Below are 6000 nucleotides of genomic sequence, written 5' to 3' on the forward strand. Positions count from 1 at the left end.
CATCAATAAAAAATAGTATTTGATTTGTTTGGCGGGTCATGGCTCATCCAAAAGTATTTCTGAGGGCAGACATGAGACATTTCCAAGGGTGGACAACAGGGTTTTTCCATCGGCAACAATTTCCGTCGGCCTACCGATGGAAATTTTAAGTGTGTCAGAAGTGCGTCAGAAAACACCATTTTATTTCTGAGGGCCTCTCTTACCCTTAGAAAAAGCTAAACTTACCTTCAGAAAAAGTGCAGATTCTAGTAGTATTAATCTTAGCTGGCAAGGAAAAGATACAATACTTTTGCAGTGTGAACCTCGTGTCATGTTCAAAAAATTCAACGGGTCCCTTTTAATTTAAATTTTGATATATAAATACAAGACTTTGTATTTCCAATTTTTTTCAATGAAGAAAATAGATTTTGGATAGCCTTGGTGGTTGACCGTATTCAATGGCTCCTCTCCGGTTTGAGTTTGAAATGGACCCTGTAGAAATTCTTTAAAATTTTATAATAAAACCAAAATCATAAAATGTTTCGGATAATATTTAATTAATGTATATTGGTAATTAATTGGCACCAAAAGCAGGTGCCGAAATGTATATTGATTCTTATAGAGATATATAACAGTACCCTTTTTACTATTTATTTTATTTTACATGTGTTAGCATGAAATGAATATCATATGTAAGTATTTATATCATAAATGCACTAGAATAGTAGAAGTACCCTTGGGAAAAAAAAATGTTATGCAAAACTAGTGGTACAATGCCAGTATTCTACTGGTATCTTAACCAGTGTTTTAAAATGCGGCCGCATGGGCCGCATATGCGTATGCGGTCGGCAGCTGTGCTCAGAATGCCCATGCGGTTTTTTCATGCGGCCGCATATGCGATCCAAATATGCGGTTATGCGGATTAAAAATGCGGCCATGCGGTCCAAATATGCGGTCATGCGGTCTGAATATGGGGCCATGCAGTTTTGATAATTTGATAGTATTTTAATTAAAATTTATATTAAAAAAGTAAAAAAATTATTGTTGGCTATGTTATTATGTGAAAATAAATTCAAATATATAAATATGAATATATATATATACGTGAATTTTTATTTTAAAATCCGTATGAAAATCCGTATATGCGTCCACATACCACATATGCGGTATGCAGTAGCCTTCTGGATGCATGAACAAAATCGCATTTTAAAACACTGATCTTAACACATACCAGCCCGACTCTTATAGTTCTGCTTTCTCACAACAATGGAATATGTTAAAATGATACCAGAAAAAGAGTATATTCTGATATCAGTATCAAAAAGCGCCTAGGGACTAGTGTTTCTTTCAAATTCTGATAATGGATCCTCTCCTAGCTGAAAAATAATGTAAAGAAACTTTAGTTATAGACTTAATTCAACAGATGTCTTGTCAGATACGCAGTGTGTAGTCTTGTCACAATACCATTATAAGTTTATTAAACAATTATAAACTTATAATGAGTTTAATAGAAAGACAATAAAATGGATAAATTTGTTAGTTTCTGAAATTTACAAGAGCAAATAGATATTTTGAGCTTGAGGGGAATATAAGTAATTTCAAAGTTTCTGAGGGGTTTACATTAAATTCCCCCATTATTATGTTGAGGATAGTTAAATTTAATATCACTTAGCTTTGAAAGTCTGTTTGAACTGAGACTTAATTCTGCTAAATCAGGCTTAGACCTAGGTTTATTATGCCCCAGCAAACATAAGAGCTGGCTGGGTTCGTATATTTTACTTTTTAAATGCTAGCATACAACAGTTGGTCTATACTATGGATGATAGATCTTCACTTTTAAGATCAAAATAGTTGATGAGAACCGTTCAACTATGTACATAACCCTATCACCGCTTATTCGGTCAGAGCGTACAAAATTAATTACTTATTAATTTTATTGAAAATATACATAATTTGATATTTATCATGGCTGTGGCACTAGCACATATATAAAGATACTTCGTATTTCCTTAAATTTCTATTTTCTTTTAATGAGCGCTTAAAAGGACTACCCAAATATAACAAAACGACAAAAAAACCATTGCATTTAATGTTCTCTCAGAAAGCTACGAGTTGAGTTGCGTATGATATGATCCGATTTGTAGTAAATCGGACGGTTTGGATTGAATGATGGCACATCCGCTCAAGCAAGCCAGAGAGCAGTCTGGTTCCCCTCAGTAAACTCAAATTTTGAGTTTGGATCCCAGCCGTGGAGATGATATGCATGCCGCTTCAATATTCATACCACAGCAGATCGGACGGTCCGATCAATACTTAAAATTTGAGGTACCTTAGGTGATATGAATTTTGTTGGTTATATAACAGGCAAATTTGTCCTCCGCAAAGAACCTTCTTTTTATTTTATTTTTTGTTTCAAGAACTACCCTTTTACCAGTAACGCTAAAACACAGAAAAACACAGAGCTGCTGGAAGAAATGGTACTTTTGGGGAAGATGGAAGTGGAGGAAGGAGAGATTAGAGAGAGTGAAGTGGAAGGAGAGATTAGAGAGAGTTCATCGTCATCAGGTATGTCTTTTCTAATATATTTTTAACAGTTCTGAGATAATTCTTCTTGCAAAGGAATCACATTGTCAAGAATTTGTTTCTGACAATAATTTATAAGATTTACAAGTACAATTTATCTTTCATGAGATAGTTCATCGTCATTAGATTTGTAAGTGCAATTTGCTTAATTTTTTTCTTGGATCACCCCAAGAATTTGTCTTTTATTTCTTTTTTAAAATTGAAAAAAAAAAAGAACTGTTTCTCTCATTGTTTGTGACGCATACATATGTATATATCTCAAAATTCTCAACAGAACAATAGGATGCTTTAAATTTCAAAAACTGTACACACAATTATAAATCTCAATTCTCCACGGAACAATCAGATTCTTTAAAATTGAAGCTTGTTTCTCTTAAAACCCAAGTTTTTCTGACGCACATATATTCCATCTCAAATTCTCAACAGAACAATCAGATGCTACACCATGTCAAGACCTTGTTCCTCTTTTGACTGCCGGTTTAATTCAAAATCTCCGAGCTGGCCCATGGAAACACATTATCTACGGCATCCTACAGATAATACTGGAGAGCCTGGACAATTGCAACATAGAAAATCTAGATGAAACCTTCAGCTCTTGGGAGAATATCGGCACCTCTACCATACAAGAAATGCAAGGCGACCCATCATACTGGACCAACTTCTGCACAAATCTGGCAAAAAGCATCCATGAATTAACTGTCATGTGCCGGCCAATACCCTGTGATTCTACTCGGAATGAAAAAATCGTAAAATGGGAAGCTGAGTTCGAAAAGTGGAAGCAATTGGTGCATAGGGACATGGACATTCAGCACCGTGTCATTGAAATGAGAGTTAACAGGGACCGTCTGGTAATAGAACTGTGCAAGACAACTGCAATTACAATTGAGAGAAATGGGGGTCTGGTGCAACAAATCAAGCAGCAACAAAATGCCATAGATGTCATAATGGACGAAGCAAACCAAGTAGATGCTATGAAGAAAGAGGCCTCTGGCGAGTGTGACCAACTCAGGATATCGGTTATGCAATCTGATTCAGATCGGGCGCAGAGAGAGGTTAATGCAAATGCTATTTATAGGCATATTTGCTTCACTGTGAAGAGTCTAATGGATAAGCTAGAAGTGATATGAAATAGGCGTATAAGACTAACTACCAAATTTATTAGCATTGACTAGGGAGATGTTAAGTGTCAATGGGGACTTCTTTTTGTCCTCTCAAATTGTAATTTTCTTTTTTTAGTTTATTATTTTTGCAGAATGAAATAATAGCAGAGCAAAGGATTATTGTATGCATGTCGAGCATATTGTAAAAGGCTGAATATATCACATCTTATATTCTTGCTAAAATGTTTGTGTTTTTTTATAAAAAAAAATAAATGACCGAGGCTATGGTAATATGCATATTACAGATTGACCCGTGCTATGGACTCATATTTCTATTTTCAAAGTTGAAACAGTTGATCCAAACTGTTAACATTATTTATCTATGAAACTATATTTGAAGACCAAATTTTCCATTTTTTAGAATCTTTATTTACTATTTTTTCAAATGGGTAGAACAGCACAGCTTTTGGATGGTCCAAAAATTTCAAATTAAGTGATTTTCTACCTATCTAAATAATAAAATTAGTAAACAAATTCTGAAAAATGTAGACTACCCCCATGTGCTTATAGAAACAACATGTACCTCATTATTCTTGTAGCAAATACCCTCGCTTCTCCAAGAGAGCATTGCTGACAGCCATAGGAGGCCTCTGGGTGACCTACAAATTTAGCATGAAAAGACATAAATCAGACGTAATAACAAAGAAATCTAATTTACTTCTGACCCTAGAACCTTAATGAACCAAGATCCAAGGTGGTAGAAACCAAAATGACCTATACTCAAGACAATTTGAACCTGAATGCAGTATGAATAAATGAACCTGAATGACAACCAAAACATTTTATGTAGTTATATATATTCGCCCATTGCTTATTTCGGTTGAAGCCTTAACGAGTTTGTGCAGTAATTTAATCAGATACTGATGTCACCACATTCTTTCATCAATAAGAATTACATACCAGGTGCTCGTCAATAATTTCAAAAGCCTTCAAGTAGTTATTTGGCAGTTACACCTTTCCCACAATTTATTCAGCATGGGATCGAGCTCTTTCCATTGTTTTCATATATCAATAAAAATATTCCTGAAAATAGTTAAATTTCACGAAGTCAAAATCAAATCAGTTGAAGAAAGTTCTAATAAAAAAAAATGGTGAAAAATACTAACGTGTCATATTATATTTGCTGAATGCCAGCACTCCACTAAATTTAGAAAAAGTCGGCATAACCAAACTCACTTTCGAATTTCCTTATTGTGGATAAGGGTAGATGATAGCTTCTTAAAAGCTTATGTTATGGTGTGTGAAGAATTCCCACCTTCATAATCATATACAGTGAAACTTGATAGAAAGCAACCAAAACTTGAAGCCCATTTAGTTTGATAATAATTTGGGGATAGATTAACGAGGTAATTTAACATCAACTTGACATCAGCAAATCGACTTATCATCCTACCGGAACTTAATTTGAATTACAAACATATATAGTTTATGATTAAAATTAACAATGAAGAAGAAAACGCTTAGAAATTCTTACCATGGTGATGACCAATCCACTCGTTGCATATCAACTGCCTGCAAGAGGGCATGAGCTCCTATTACAAATACCTGTCACATTATAGGAATTTGTATAAAAGTCTCCAGTTTTTGTTCTGGGAAACGCCAGAAGAACAGCAATTATAAATAAATCAGGACAGAAAAATCCATAGCCAATTAGATTTGTTGAGAAATTGCTCAAGTGGTGTTTGTTAAAAAAATTCTCCAATTACCACCAGAAATTACTAAATAAAACAAAACAAAAATTCTCACGAAAGGGAAAATATATAGAAACGGGAAGAGCTTGAAATTACTTGGCCATCTAACTGCAGTGCTTGAAATTCCTTTGTCCTTTTCCTTAGGGTTTTGAGAAGAACTGGCGGCTGCGATTTGAGCCTCTGAGAGAGAGAGGGGCATGTCCGGGGTCAAGGCTAGGAGCCTAGGATTATTTCATATTTAGAAATTTTAAGTAGAAAAGGAGGAGACCACGCGATAAAGAATCCGTATCCTCTGCATTAACTCGAAAAGAAATTTTTTGAGTTAATGAATTTCAACAGTCTAATCTGTCTTAAGATTTGTGCGGACTAAATCTGTACTAATATTGAAAAATCCTCTATGTTATAAGCAAGTGTCGGATTGACTCCGTTTAAAATCAGACAGTTCAGATTCATTAACTGAAAAAATTTCTTTTGAGTTAATGTAGAGGATTCGCCTTCCGCGATAGAATGACAATTAAACTCATCTCCCGCTGCCTCTCAGCGCTAAGGTAGTGTTTGGTTGGAGAAGTTAAGACGTCTAAATTTAT

The 6000-nt window shown here is 34.7% G+C and overlaps 1 long non-coding RNA gene across 2 annotated transcripts; it reads right to left on the reverse strand.

Annotated features, from left to right (window-relative positions):
* Positions 1–2802: 2802 nt before the first annotated feature.
* Positions 2803–5614, reverse strand: LOC144546820 (uncharacterized). 2 transcript variants are annotated; one of them, XR_013508884.1, is made up of 4 exons: positions 5510–5614; positions 5197–5311; positions 4623–4745; positions 2803–4321 (listed from the first exon to the last, which is right to left on the reverse strand). It is a non-coding gene; the product is annotated as an uncharacterized LOC144546820 (long non-coding RNA). The 2 variants fall into 2 exon arrangements; XR_013508885.1 differs by having other exon boundaries at positions 5469–5529.
* Between the last annotated feature and the right edge of the window lie 386 nt (positions 5615–6000).

Source organism: Carex rostrata, chromosome 30 (assembly GCF_964058835.1).
Source record: "Carex rostrata chromosome 30, lpCarRost1.2, whole genome shotgun sequence".
Taxonomy (NCBI): domain Eukaryota; kingdom Viridiplantae; phylum Streptophyta; class Magnoliopsida; order Poales; family Cyperaceae; genus Carex; species Carex rostrata.